Raw genomic sequence first — 16,506 nt, forward strand, 5'->3', positions numbered from 1 at the left:
AGCCCTTTCTAATTCAGTTCCACTTGTTGAGATAAAGTTGCTTTCCAGAAAACTTGTAACAATGTGAACTTCTATCACATAATTTATGATAGGGAGGTGAATGCTGCTGTGGTTGGATAAGGGCCTGAGCTGTCTTAAGAAGGTAAGCCAGGGGCGCCTGGGTGGCTTAATCGGTTAAGCGTCCGACTTTCGCTTAGGTCATGATCTCGCGGTTTGTGGGTTCGAGCCCCGCGTCGGGCTCTGTGCTGACTGCCAGCTCAGAGCCTGGAGCCTGTTTCAGTCTGTGACTCCCTCTGTCTCTGACCCTCCCCTGCTCATGCTGTCTCTCTCTCTCTCTCTCTCCTAGAAATAAATAAAACATTAAAAAAAAAAAAAAAGAAGGTAAGCCATAAAGACTGGGTATGTTCACAAGACTTGAAAAAGCTCCAAAGAGGATGCTAACCAAACATTAGCCTGTTGGGTTTTCAGAATGAAATTCTAACTTGACACCTGCAAAAGAATTTTGAGGAGAGATGAAGAGGGCCAGGAATGACTAAAGAGGGTGCTGTCCATAAGATCAGGCTCAGATACTTATACATGGGTAAATATACAAAGCTGAAAGGCCCCATGAGAAGTCCCGAATAACTGGAATATTGCAAAAATTATTAAAAAGCCCAAAAGGCTTTTTCGGTTAGGTTCAGAGCAAGTAAAACAAAGAAGGGCAACTTCATGGATTGAAGTTGATGGTAGAATGCTAGTGAATGACAAAAAGATTGATCAAAATGTAGTATAAAGCAGGATTTCTTAAACTTGCTCATCACAACAATCTCCTGGGGGATAGGTCCAAACGCAAAACAATGAATTGGGAGTCTGGGTATCTATATTTTGAATAAATGCCCGATGCTTGTCTACTTAAGCAAGTTTGGTAAAGGTGAATTGAAGGCCAACTCAGGGAAGGAAACTGAGAGTGTCTGCTCCTCTGAACTAAATAAACTATAGCCCAGGGCCTTTGGGAAACTTGAAACAGTTTCTTTCAGAAACTTGAAACAGAGGAGCAATGTTAAATGTCCTGGGACAGGGCATGTTCTGATTTTCAAAAAGGTAAGCATTGCAAACTGATGGGTTAACAATGGTGACATGTAAAATTCTAGAATGGATCACTAATTTTATAATTTACAAGCATTTGGAGGTCAAAGAAAAGAGAAGCCCATTTCAGCTAGTGCTCAGGAAGGCAGGCAGAACCAGCCCTGCCAGACTAGCCTGGTCTTCTAGTGGACATGGTTACTAACTGGTAGACCAAAAGAATGTGTAGTCGAGGACAGCGAGATTTGATTAAAATGACAAGACTTCTCCTGACATCTTTGAGGGCAAGATGGAGTTATGTGGGTTAACTGATAAAATAAGTTGGTATAACCACAGGAGGCTGAAGCATTCTCATCTAAATATTTATTATCAAAACAGAGAGAGACCTTTATTAATGAGCGGTATGTCTTGCATTCAACAGCAAATATCTACCAAGCACCTACTGTGTCCAGTTACTTGGTTTGCTCTGGCTATTCCTTCTTAACATTTTACATATCAATGTTTTGGAGATATGGGAAGCAGGATATTTCCTGTACAATGAGTATCTGGAGGGCCTAAATGACTGTCAAGATCCAAAATAATAAACAGGAATGATGGGCCAAATCCAACAAGGGATCATTGCAAAGTCCTATACATCAGGCAGGAGGAATGCCAGCAACTTTGATGTAGTAGGAAAAGCTCTGCGTCTGGAGAAGCCAGTCTCAGATCTTCCCTTTATTAGCTGCCTCTACTTGCGTAAGCACTGCACTCTCTGTGCCAGTTTCCCCAGCTCAAAAAGGGAGCACTTGAATTTCTGAAATTACAGAAGTGTTAGAAAGAACAAATGATTTAGAATATAAGCTGTAGAAAATACAAAAGTCATATAAAACTATGAGATTACCGTGATGTTAAAAAAAAAAAACAAATCAAAACGTATGAGTATAGGAAGTGTGGTGAGGAAGATACCACTGACTGGCAGTATACTATGCCTTCTCTGCAGCTATAGGAGGAGAAAGCACGTTAGGTACCGAAATGGACTTCCAGGAAAGATTGTAAAGTATAAAAGGCAAAGTATGCTGCCAGGTCTGTGGGGGAAAAAAAAAGGTCAAAAACATATGCAGGTTTGCTTTTCTTTTGATAAAATACCCATGAAAAAAACCCAGATTGGAAAGGCAACTGTTTTTTACTTGCAAATGACATGATTCTGTCCACATAAAATACTAAGGAATTCATAAAGAAGTATTAGAACTAGTAAGTTTATCCAACTTGCAGATATAAGACAAGAAGATAAAATCAACTGAATCTCTGTATTCTAGCAATAAGCAATCTGAAAATAAAATTAAGGAAACCATCCCATTCACAACAACATCAAAAAGAATGAAATATTTAGGAATGAATTTAACAACAGAAGTGCAAGGCTTGTACACTGAAAGCACTGGTGGGAGAAGTTAAAGATCTAAATAAATAGTGAGACATTCCATATATGTAACTTTATTTTTTTTTATTTTTTATTTTTTTTTAAATATTTTTATTTATTTCTAGGAGAGAGAGAGAGAGAGAGAGAGAGAGAGACAGAGTGAGCAGGGGAGGGTCAGAGAGAGGGAGTCACAGACTGAAACAGGCTCCAGGCTCTGAGCTGGCAGTCAGCACAGAGCCCGACGCGGGGCTCGAACCCATGAACCGCGAGATCATGACCTAAGCGAAAGTCGGATGCTTAACCGACTAAGCCACCCAGGCGCCCCAATATATGTAACTTTAAAATGGGCTAAAGACTTGAATAGATATTTCACTAAGGAAGATAGAAGAGTAGCCAATAAGTATATGAAGAGATGTTCAACATCATCAGTCATAAGGAAAATACAAATTAAAATCATAATAAGATACCACTTCATACCCACTAGTATGGCTGTAATAAAAAAGATGGCTAGGACCGCCTCGGTTGCCCAGTTGGTTAAGCATCCAACTTTGGTCACGTCATGATCTCACCATTCATGAGTTAGACCCCTGCACCGGGCTGTGTGCTCACAGCTCAGAGCCTGGAGCCTGTTTCAGATTCTGTGTCTCCCTCTCTTCTCTGCCTCACCCCCACTTGCACTCTGTCTCTCAAAAAGAAACAAACATTAAAAAATTTTAAAAAATGGCTAATACTAAGTGTAGACAAGGAAGTGGAGAAATTAGAACTTTTCATATATTGCAGGTGGGAATGTAAAAATATATAGTCACTTTGGGAAACACTTTGGCATTTTCTTAAGCATAAACTTCCCATATGACCTAGTAATTATAATTTTCTAATTCTAAAAGAAAACATATGTCCACACAACAACTTTTATACAAATATTCATAGCAGCATTATTATCCAAAAGATGAAATAATCCAAAAGTCCAACAACTGGTAACTTGATAAACAAAATGTGGTTTATCCATATAATACTAATCAGCAATAAAAAGGAACTACTGGTACATGCTCCAATATGAGTGAACCTTGAAAACATCGTGCTAAGCCAAAGAAACCAGATGCAAAAGACTACATATTATATGATTCTATTTACATGAAATGTCCATAAAAGGCAGAAGGCAGATTAGAGGCTGTCTAGGGCTGGGAATGTGGATTGATAATAAGCAGGTAAAAAGGATGTTTCTGGAGTGACAGAAATGTTCTAAAACTGGGTTGTGGTGATGACTACACAATTCTGTAACTTCACTAAAAATAACTGCACACTTAAAATGGATGAATTCTATGGTATGTAAATTGTATTTTCACCAAGCTGTTTTATTTTTATTTCAAAAAAATTTTTTTTAATGTTTATTCATTTTTGACAGAGAGAGACAGACAGACAGACAGACACGGAGACACAGAATCTGAAACAGGCTCCAGGCTCTGAGATGTCAGCACAGAGCCCTATGTGGGGCTTGAACTCACGAACTGTGAAATCATGACCTGAGCCGAAGTCGGATGCTTAACTGAGCCATGCAGGGACCCCTCAACCAAGCTACTTAAAAAATCTGTGAAGATACGCAAGAATGAGTAACACGGAGTAGGTCTGGCAAGGAAAGCCAGGTATCTAAGGGACAGCAATGGGAAGGATACTTTCTCAAATACTCTTTTATATATTTAAAATTTTGTACCATGTGATTGAATTATCAGTTTAAGAAGTGAAAATAAAACAAAAATGTATAAGGAAGAGTGTGGCAATAGAAGCTTCATGGCTATGGTGAGCTCAACAGAAGTAAAACATATGTTAGGACAAAAAGTGTTCTAGCCACAGAAAGGAAGGTGATAAATCTGCTCTGTCAACACGCTCTCACCATCTGAAGCACAACATGCTTAGTTCAAAGAGACATGTTTAAAACTAAGATATCAGCAAACTTAGTAGACCCAGGGAAGCTGCCAATTTATGGGAAGTGGGGTGGAGTAAGAAAACATGACCTGTAAAAAATGGTTCAGAGTGAAGACCTGAGAGAAAACACTCTGGGAAGGAAGCGGGAACTCGAGAGGAAGATTAGCCCTCTTTTCTGTGCCTTCTGAAAATAGAGCTAGGAACAGAGCCAGGTAGTGCAATGCTTGCAGGTTTTGGGTTTCTAGAAGTTAAGACCTTCAATAATAGAGTCACACACATGAACAAGCTGCTCATGTGCAGCCAGGGAGCAGTGGAGCTGTCCGCAGCAGAGGCTGGAGTGCCCTATGATGCAGAGGCAGCAGAAATGACAGTTCCTTCAAGCCTGAGTCTCCTGAACATCCAAAGTATAAGACCAGTCACAGTATGCACTAATGGGTTAAAAAACACATATTTACAACTGGTTCAATGAGGAGACTTGGTGTGTGTGTGTGTTTCTGTTTCTAGTTCAAATCTCTTTTGGATTAATTCCTGCCTACAAAAAGTAAAATATTTAAAAATAGAAAAGAGTCTAAAAAATACTTCCTCTCAACAAAATAGATTTAATTAGATTTTTAGGATGTTAAAAATCAAAAGGACAGAAAAAGACAAGCGTTTTCAAGGATGTGGAGAAGTTGGAACCCTCGTATACTCCTGGTGGGAATGCAAAATGGTGACAATACTTTAGGTAACAGCCTGGCAGTTCCTCAAACGGTTAAGTGAAGAGTTACCATATGCTCCGGCATATATCTGCTCCCAGGCATATGCCCAAAAGAAATGAGAACATACGTCCACACAAAAACTTGGACACGAATGTTCACAGCAGCCTTGTTAATAATACCCCGAAAAGGAGAAGAAATACAAAAAAAATTTTTTTACTGCTAAGTAGATAAATAAAACATGCAATGGAATATTCATACAATGGAATATTATTTGGCAATAAAAAGTAATGAATACACTGCTACAATGTAGATGAACCTTGAAAACATTAAGTGAAAGAAGCCAATCACAAAAGATCACATATTGTATGATTCTGTTTATATAAAATGTCCAGAATAATCTATAGAAAGTAGATTAGTAACCACAGCCAGGGGATGGGGTACGGGTAAGAGGTTGGGAGAAATGCAGGGTGACTGTGCTAATGAGTACAGGGTGTTTTGAGAGGGTGCTGATGGTTGCACAACTCCCTGAATAATATTAAAACCCACTAAACTGTACACTTTACATAAATGAATTTTATGGTATGTGAAAGATCTCAAAAAAGCTGTAAAAATGTGTTTATTCACTATGCAAACTGAAATAATGTAGGTTATGAAGCCTTATTTGGAGAAAAAAGCTTCTCATGTTTTATGGTCCTACATCTTGTTACTAAAGCAGTGATATAAGAACAACGGAAGGGGAGTCACAGTGTCGTTTTCATATAGCAAAGCATGAACAATCCCGACAAAACTGTAGGCACTGGATGTTGTAGGCATGATGTAGCGCTACACACACGGTGGCGAGGGCCAGTGCAAACCATCGGGAGCATGCAATCATACCATGTTGACTTCCACAGAGTCACATCATCAGGGCACAGGCTGTACTGTGTGTGACAATCTGTGCGGATGACCTACCAAGTGCCAGAACATCATTTTCGCTGAATTCATTTACAGACGCTGTTGGTAAACCCCAACAGGTGTTCTCCTCAGTCCACGGCGGAGTCTCAGGCATCTCCTCAGATGATCTCCTCGTCCCTCAGGGCCTGTGTGCGAATCAGCCCACTCAGGCCTCAGCAGTGAGGCTTACATGAAAAGATTTAAGTGACTACAAATCAACCGACATTATCAGCCACCATGGTTTATGCTTTCTGTCGCAGAGAGTCTCAGAAGGAGACACGTGCTGGCTGGTTGGCTGGCTGCCTGCTTCTGTTTTAATTTCTATCATTATGATAGCAAACTCACCTGCTGATGCCTTATTCCACGGTAAGAAAAAAAGTAACTGCTACCATCTCAGAGATGTGTCAGGCGTAGTACGTTTAGTTTACTAAACGTAAATTAAAATCTAGGTAGGACTCATTCTCACATTTATTGATCAGAGACATCTTCAGATAGATTAGCAAATATTAAAAGGACCGATACTACCCATAGTTGGCAAGACAGTGAAGAAACACATAAGCTTATACTTTTTGGTGGAAACAAATATTTGTGACAAATTTCTAGACAGCATAGAGTTAGGGGCAGAGAGTTGTATATTATAGTCTTTAAATTTCCATTGTGAGTGATCTACTTAGAATTTAAAACTTTTTTTAATGTTTATGTATTATATATATATAGATATGTATGTATGTATTGAGAGAGAGTATAAGTACATGTGAGTGCATTCACAAGCAGGGGAGAGACAGAGACAGAGAGAGAGAGAGAGAGAGAATGAATCTCAAGCAGGCTCCACACTGTCAGCATGGAGGCCAACATTGGGCTCCACCTCATGAACCATGAGATCGTGACCTGAGCCAAATCTTAACTAACTGAGCCACCCAGGCTCCCTGATTTAAGACTTCTTGATTAATATTCTTAATTTATAGTCTCCTAGAAAATCATCCATCTAAATTCAGACTTTAAAATATATCAGCCTAGGGGTGCCTGGGTGGCTCAGTTGGTTGAGCATCTGACTTTGGTTCAGGTCAGATGAGCTAGTTGTCAGTACAGAGCCTGGAGCCTGTTTCAGATTCTGTATCTCCCTCTCTCTCTGACTCCCCTGCTCATGCTGTCTCTCTCTCAGAAATAAAAACATAAAAAAATTTAAAAAAATAAAATATATCAGCCTAAAGTTACATACAGGAGCCTTTTTGAAGGAAATCACCTCACTCCGTGGTTATACCCTTCCATCTCACTTATGTTGACATACTGTTTTCCATGGTCAGAATAACCAGAGATTTGGTCTACTGGATTTTTTCCCAAAGAATCAGATCTCAGTTAATATTGATCAGTTTTGGCAATTGACATTAATTTATATGTTTTTGTTCTCATTTTTGTATTTATTTTAATTATTATTTTTTAAAGTTTATTTGAGAGAAAGTGCAAACAGAGAGAGAGAGAGAGAGAGAGAGAGAATGCTAAGCAGGCTCTGCGCTGCCAGCACAGAACCAGACATGGGGCTCAAATCCATGAACTGCAAGATCATAACCTGAGCTGAAACCAAGAGTCCGATGCTTAACTGACTGAGCCACCCAGGTGCCCCATATTTATTATAATTATTAAAATTTTTTCTAATTTTTCATTTATTTGTATATTTTTATTATTTATTTTTTTGTTCATTTCATGTTTTAAGTTCCAGTTAGTTAACATATAGCATAAAATTAATTTCAGGAGTAGAATTTAGGGATTCAATACTGACATATAATACCCAGTGCTCATCACAAGTGTCCTCCTTAAAATATATTTCCCATTTTATTACTTCTTGATTTCCTTGTTTATTTTGTTAGTCTTCTTTCATAAGACTTATTTCAATTATTTCCTAATTGAACTTGTTTAAATTGAGGGTTTAAAATTTTTATCTATTTAATGAAAAAAAAATACATATCTGTTAAATTCCAACTTTATTGCATTGTGGTTAGAAAATATAGGCTTAGTTTTAACTCTTCTACTTTGGGACTTTATCAACATTGTGCCTAACTAAAATTAATTTTTGTAAATATTCCATGGGCATTTGGAACAAGTGTGGATGCTGTGTTTTGGGAATGAAGTTTTAAATAGCTATTTTAAATCACGCTTGTTAATACTGCTAGTAAAATCTTCCATATCTTTTTTTGTTACCTGTTACATGTCAATATCTGAAAAAACTTAAAGTTTTTTCAATCTTGTACTTGTCACATTCTATATTATAACTGCATCTGGCTGAATAAACAAATAAATGCATTCTGGTGGAAAGTACAGCAGTAATTCTGGAAGTCTCTAAAAGACTCTTTCCTCCTTTGACATTGCAGTGTGGATAGGGTAGATTCTCAAGAAAAGTAACATCTAATTAAAAATGGAAAAAAAAATCCTTGGTATAGAATTTTATATTTCTAATCTTCTGGCCAAACTAGAAATTATTGGCAGAGAAGTGGAAATACAGGGATTTCCGTGCATTGCAGATAGGATATGAACTGGAAAGCAATTTGGTACTAATGCAGGAAACTTCCATAGCTTATGATCCAAGAATTCCACTTGTGAGTATATATTCCAAAGACCATCTCACACAGATCCAATGGCAGGGGTTACGGGCAAGGGTGCTGGGAGCTGGCAGCAACCTGGGTGCCCATCACCGGGAAAGTACATCAGTAAACTGGGAGGTCCACCCAGTGCATTATTATGTGAAGATCAGAACCCTGATTAGATGTACATACAGCAATGTAGACAGATGTCAAAAATATGAAAAACATAATGCTTACTGAAAATAAGAAAAAAATGATATGGCTTTTATATAAATTGAAGACACATGCACACATACAGAATACACACTTTGTAAGAACTCTTGGAAGCCAAATATATTTATATAACAAGACCAGTTGCCTAAGGAAAAATAGAAATGAGAATGCAATGTGGGGATAAAAATTTAAAAGTGAAGCCATGAACCTAGGAGTATATTTAATTGAACCCTCAGAACCTAAGGTCAAAAATTTGTTTTACTTTATCTTGCCATATTATGGTATGTAATACTTTTCTAATCCTACTCTGCTTCTAGAAAGATTTATTATGACTAGATTGGGGGTACAAGTAGGTATTTTAGGCAGATACTAGAACACATTGAGGGCTTGAGAATCCTCCTTTCCAGCTCTTAACTAACTAAGAGTTAGCTCTTAACTAACATTCTGTGTTTCATCAGTCTGGCTTACCTCACTTTTTACTTTTTTTTAAATTTATTTTTATTTTTTTAAATGTTTTTACTTATTTCTGAGAGAGAGAGAAACAGCGTGAGCAGGGGAGCATCAGAGAGAGAGGGAGACACGGAATCTGAAGCAGGCTCCAGGCTCTGAGCTGGCTGTCAGCACAGAGCCCGACGCGGGGGCTCGAACCCACGAACCGTGAGATCATGACCTGAGCTGAAGTTGGACGCTTAACCGACTGAGCCACCCAGGCGCCCCCTCACTTTTTTATTAATGTCAAACAAAAACAACTTTTATGGTGTCTTATTAGAAAATATATGTTTCTTGTAAAAAAAATCAAAAGATACATTATAAACAAAAACATTTATAATCACATAATTTTAAGATAATTTGTTAATATTTTGTTCTAGTCAATACATATATGTATATATTAAATATACGGCTTTATATTTTGCTTTTGATCTCTTAACATATAATGACACTTATTTTGGGGTTACAAGAAACTGCTTTTGACTGTTGTTTCCTTCCATGTATTGTAAAGACTGATATAAAATCAGCCTGTTTTATAAAAATCTACTATTCACTGGTAAACATTTGCTAAATATTACAAAAGGTTTCATTTTATTCTCTCATGGAGGCCTCTTTGGTAGTCTGTGTTGTTCATTTGCCCAACTGTTGGAAACATGGGCAATGAGAGGTAATGAGAGGTCAAAAACAGAGAAAGAATTCATATTCACCTTTCTCTCCATAAACAAAAACTGATAAATTTGACTTTTCTTTTTTTGTATGGACAGTAGTAAACTACCCCTCTTCTTGGACTCAAGTGCACAATCAGATATTGAGAAAAATAGATGGGGAAAGAAGGAAGAAAAAGAAAGGAGAGAGAAGGAGAGGGAAAGCAGGTATGCACATAGAGACAAAGCAGGAACATGACAGAGAGGGGGGAGGAGGGGAGTAACCTCAGAAACAAGGGACACACAGCAGAGACAGTAGGACAACAGACAGCATGGGGGTGGGGAGAACAAGTGTATGGAGCGTGGGTGCACAGAAGCAGAAAGAAAGAACAGAGAAGCAGACAGAGCGCAGATACAGCAGTGAGAGGGAAACATGAACTTCAGAGACTGAGGAGAGATCGCACAGTTGAGTGGAGACAGTCACAGAGAAAGTGAGTCACAGAAGGGAGAGGGGTCATCAAAGGAAGAGGGGAAGAATGGCCTGACAGCTGCTGTTATCTCGATATTGACTCCTAAACCCTTAACTGTACAAAGAGTTTACAAAATGTCCTGGGTACACATGTTTAGGAGAAAAAATTAGCCTAGCCTATCTAAGGACACCTGGGTTAAAGACATGGTAAGTAGCTCATAAAATAGGAAGTGTGAATGGTCAATAAACACACAAAAGAAAATAAAAACTTAGTGGATGTGGGTAAAGAAACGTAAACAAGAACAGGCCTGATTGGCAGATATTAATAAGAATGTTACTTGTAGGTAATGACCAAGTTATAATTATTCATTATTGGTGAACAAATAATTGATTCAATATTTAAGGAGGACAATTTAGTAGTGTGGTTAAACACTTTTAATTCCCAGAAATTCCAAGCATAAAAAAGGACTTGAAGAAATAGAAAAAACCATAAAGATATAACAGGACTACTCATCACAGTGCAGATTATGATAAAGAAAAATTCAAAGCAATTTAAATACCTGCCATTAAGGAACTAATTAGACATATACTATACTTACAAAATGGAACTCATAAAGTCATTAAAATGACTATAGGCCAGGGTTTATTAAAATAAAATAATTAAAAAAATAAAAAGATGTCTATGATATATTAAATGTACAGCTTCAAAACAATATACATACTAGATTTCATTTTTTGACTATTGTTTCTATATATAAGCATGATTGTAAAAACTATAAAAATGTAAGAAATACTGGTTCATATGTAATCAAACACTAATAAAGCTCTTGTTTTATTCTCTCATGGAGGCCTCTTCTTTTGGTATTTAGCTACAGTAGAACATGGGCCTAATGAAATATATCCAGGATCAGCAGAGGTATGTGAAATCATAAATTATAAACCTGGAAGCTCATTTGTGAAAATGTTACACATGATTCTTTCACAATGATGAGAATGATGGATGATTCCCAAGGCCTTTATATTATCTGAACTCTTAGTATTTAGTTACCTTTTTACTTTTATATTCAAAAGAAATGAAGAGATATCCTTTTGACAAGATACTTTGTAGTAAGAGCAAGGTGTAAAGTGGCAGAAGCCTCCATAGATATTATCCTGCTAGGCAAGTCCTCCACAGTCCATGATGAGGAAGGAAGTAAGCATGGTTCTAGTTGAGAGGAAGGAGCCTACAGAAAAGGAAGAAACTGAATTATAGGAGAGACAGAGAAACACTGAGAAAATAGATGAATGGATTTTAGAAAATATGAGAGCACAACAACAGGTTTAATGAGCCTCTTCTATAACTGAAACACACAAGCAAAAAGTGAAAGGAATATTCAGAATCTATGAAAGGACTGAACTCATACCACAAAATTCCAGAAGTACTATCTATAGGAAAAACTGGGGCCAAATTTAAGAAGCCCTCACAAAGCTCTTCCTACACAAAGGATTATGCAAAAGGGTAAAAGGAGAGTTCATTAAATTCAAAATACTACACTGATCTTTCCAGGAAGGAACTGAGGCAATAGTTGCTCAGAAGAAAGAGCAATAGCCCAAAGTGGAAACATGTTCCTAGTTGAAAAAATATAGCACCATCTGCCATAGCCAGAATGATTTACTATGTAACTTCTTCTGGCCAAGGAGTCAGAAAAAGGTCTGGGAAATAATCTCTTCAGTCCAAATATCTTAGTTGTATTACTAACATTTACTAGAAAACAATAAGGACCAGCCATTTCACTGACCACATGACAATGCCATGAAAGCAGTTACCGGCTGACTCTAAAATAGTACAATAATAAAACACCAAGTGTATGTCCTATAGAACTAGATACTTTCCTTCCACACTTGGTAAAGTGGCCACCAGTTTCCAACTTTTCTAACAACAGCAAAGAAAAATGTCAACTACTGTAACCTTCCAGAGTCCTAGAATTATCTATTATCCCTCTGCTTTTCCCAAACTCTGAGAGGCAAAAGAAACAAAAGCCATACACAATTAGTCTTCAAGTTCATGTCCTGGGAAGAGGATTCAAAGCAATATTTTGTAAACAGGTATTAAAACAGTACAGAGAATTCAACCACATTCCTTGTGGGTATATACATGGTTTCCACAGAACAGCTGAGCGCCAAAAAAAATAATACGAAAACAAAAGACAAAGATATTTGCAAATATTTTATAGCAGGAAAGCAGAAGGGAAAAAAAAAGAGCAAGAACTTATTTTGTAAAGCTTATCCAGTTTAGCCAATAAATAATTTGTACTCTCACTCTAGAGAAAATTAAAAAGAACATGGACCTAATGAAATGTATCCAAGATAAACTAAGACAATCGAAGGAGATTAAGAGGCAGTTGACAAAATTAACACAATTTGTCAATTAATGAGTATCTCCTTAGTGCTGGAGAACCAAGGACAGTCACTAAAGAAGAAAACTGAGGACAAAAATAATAGCATTACACTACTGCAATAGAAACCAGAAGTTTTATTTAAAAAATTAAGAAAACTTAGCCAGGAGATTACAAATTGAAGAAGTCTTTTGAAATGAAAAACAGATGACATGAACAGACATGGGTGATCACCTCATATCTGTCAGAATAGCTAAAGTCAACAACACAAGAAATAGCAGGTATTGTCCAGGATGTGGAGAAATGGGAACCCTCTTGCACTGTTGGTGGGAATGCAACCTGGTGGAGCCACCATGGAAAACAGTAAAGAAGTTCCTCAGAAAGTTAAAAATAGAAATATCCTAGTAATTGATCTACTGGGTTTTTACCACCCAAATTATAAAAACACTAATTCAAAGGGATACATGCACCCCAATGTTTACAGCAGCATTATCTACAATAGCCAAATTATGGAAAGAGCCCAAGTGTTAATCAACCGATGAATGGATAAAGAAGATAAACACACAATGGGGTATTACTCGGGGTGCCTAGGTGTCTCAGTTGGTTAAGTGTTCAACTCTTGATTTTGGCTCAGGTTATGATCTCACGGCTTGTGAGATTGAGCCCTGCATGGGGCTCTGTAAGGAGTCTGCTTGGGCTTCTTTCTCTCTGTCCCCCACCCCCACTCTCTCTCTCTAAATAATAATAAACTTTTCAAAGGAATATTAATCATTTTTATGAAAATGGCAAGAATGAAATCTTGGCCATTTGCAATGATGTAGATGGAGCTAGCAAGTTTTATGCTAAGTAAAATAAGTCAGAGAAAGACAAATACCATATGATTATCACTCATCTGTGGAATTTAATTAACAAAATAAATAAGCAAAGGGAAAAAAGAGAGAGAGAGGCAAACCAAGAAACAGACCCTTAATTATAGAGAACAAATTGATGGTTACCAGAGGGTTAAATAGGTGATGAGATTAAGGAGTATACTCTGATGAGTACCAGGTGATGTATAGAAGTGTTGAATCATGGGGTGCCTGGGTGGCTCAGTCAGTTAGGTGTCTCACTCTTAGTTTCGGCTCAGGTCATGATCTCATGGTTCGTGAGTTTGAGGCCAACATCCAGCTCCATGTTGCTGATGTGGAGCCTGCTTGGGATTCTCTCTCTCCCTTTCTCTCTGCCCCTCCCCTGTTCGTACCCTTCCCTTCTCTCTCAATAAATAATAAAAAAAGGGTTGAACTGCTATATTGTGCACCCACAACTAATATTACACTGTTCGTACCCTTCCCCCCTCAATAAATAATAATAAAAGGGTTGAATTACTATATTGTATACCCACAACTAATATCACACTGTATGTTAACTAACTGGAATTTAAATACAAGCTTTAATATATAAAAGTTAATATATAACTCCATACTAAAATGACAAATAACTCAATTAAAAAATCTAATAGTCCTTTTGAAGATCTGGATAGACATTTCTCTAAAGAAGATATACAAATGGCCAAAAGGTATATGAAAAGATGTTCAAAAATTAATAGTTATTAGGGAAATGCAAATTAAAACTACAATGGGATACCATTTCATACCCATTAGGATGGTTAAAATAAAAAGACAGATAATACCAAGTGTTGACAAGAATAGAGAGAAATTGGAATATGATCCTGGTGGGAATGTAAAATGGTACAGCTACTCAAAAGGTTAAACAGGTAACTACCATATGGTGCAGCAATTCTACTATTAGGTATATACCTAAGAAAACTGAAAACATATGTCCACACAAACACTTGTATATTAATGCTTATAGCAGCATTTTTCATAATGGTCAAAAAGCAGAAACAATCCAAATGTCCATCAACTCATGAATAAACAAAACATTGTATATGTTTGTGGAATATTATTCACCTGTAAGAAACAATGAGTATTGATTCATGCTACAAAATGGATAAACTATGAAAATACTATGTTAAGTGAAAGCCAAAAACAAAAGGCCACATACCGCAGGATTCATTTGTATGAAATGTCTTGAAAAGGGAAATTCAGAGACAGAAAGTAAATTAATGGCTGAAGAGTGGGGAGAGGTAAGAGAGGCTAAAAAATGGCTGTTAATGGACACAGACTATTGGTGTAACAAATATGTTCTGGTTTAGTGGAGATGGTTGTACAACCTTCTCTGAATACACCAAAAACCAATGAATTATATAGTTGAAAGAGTAAATTGCAGGGGATGTGAATTTTATTAAAAAAATCTTTGACAAAGCAGGAAAGAGTATCCAATGGAAAAAATACAGTCTCTTTAGCAAATGGTGCTGGGAGAATTGGACAGCAACATTCATCAGAAGAATGAAACTGGGCCACTTTCTCACACCATACACAAAAATAAATTCAAAATGGATGAAAGACCTACATGTGAGACAGGAAACCATCAAAATCCTATAGGAGAAGTCAGGCAGCAACCTACCTCTTTGACCTCAGCCACAGCAACTTCTTACTTGACATGTCTTCCGAGGAAAAGAAAACAAAAGCAAACATGAACTACTGGGACCTCATCAAGATAAAAAGCTTCTGTACAGCAAAGGAAACGATCAACAGACTAAAAGGCAACCGAAGAAATGGAAGGAGATATTTGCAAATGACATAACGGATAAAGGGTTAATATCCAAAACCTATAAAGAACTTACCAAAGTCAACACCCGGAAAACAAATAATCCAGTGAAGAAATGGGCAGAAGATATGAATAGACGCTTTCCTAAAGAAGCCATCCAGGTGGGAAACAGACACAGGGAAAGATGCTCAACATCACTCATCATCAGGGAAATACAAATCAAAACTGCAATGAGATACCACCTCACACCTCTGAGAATGGCTAAAATTAACAACTCAGGAAACAACAGATATTAGCCAGGATGTGGGGCAAGGGGAGCCTTCATGCACTGTTGGTAGGAATGCAACCTGATGCAGCCACTCTGGAAAACAGTGTGGAGGTTAAATTAAAAATAGAACTACTTTACAACCCAGCAATTGCACTACTAAGTATTCATGCAAAGGATACAGTAGTGCTGATTTGAAGGGGCACATGAACCCCAATGTTTATAGCAGTGCTATCAACAATAGCCAAATTATGGAAAGAGCCCAAATGTCCATCAACTGATGAATGGATTAAGAAGATGTAATACACATACAATGTACACATATATACATATTATATACATATACATACAATGGAATACTACTTGGTGATGGAAAAGAATGAAACCTTGCCATTTGCAATAACGTGGATGGGAACTGGAGGGTATTATGCTAAGCAAAATAAGTCAGTCAGAGAAAAAGATCATATGATTTCTCTCATAAGTGGAATTTGAGAAACTCAATGGATGAACACAGGAGAAGGGAAGGAAAAATAAGATAAAAACAGAGAGGGAGGCAAACCATAAGAGACTCTCAAATACAGAGAATGAAATGAGGGTTGCTGGAGGCGGGGGATGGGAATGGGTTAAATGAGTAACAGGCATTAAGGAGGGCACTTTTGGGGATGAGCACGGGGTGTCCTATGTAAGAGATGAATCACTGGGTTCTACTCCTACATACTAACTAACTTGAACATAAATAAAAAATAAATAAATCAAGAGAGATTAACCAAAACTGAGACATAACCTGGGAAAGTAACAACAACAACAAAAAGATAGG

The 16,506-nt window shown here is 37.3% G+C and overlaps 1 protein-coding gene across 2 annotated transcripts in view; it reads right to left on the reverse strand.

The window, feature by feature from the left end:
- Positions 1 to 16,506, reverse strand: part of ALMS1 (ALMS1 centrosome and basal body associated protein) — a 193,603-nt gene that overhangs the window by 8,703 nt on the left and 168,394 nt on the right. The gene's annotated exons all lie outside the window — the stretch shown is intronic.

The sequence above is a fragment of the Crocuta crocuta genome, unplaced genomic scaffold (genome assembly GCF_008692635.1).
Source record: "Crocuta crocuta isolate KB4526 unplaced genomic scaffold, BGI_CrCroc_1.0 scaffold113, whole genome shotgun sequence".
Taxonomy (NCBI): Eukaryota; Metazoa; Chordata; class Mammalia; order Carnivora; family Hyaenidae; genus Crocuta; species Crocuta crocuta.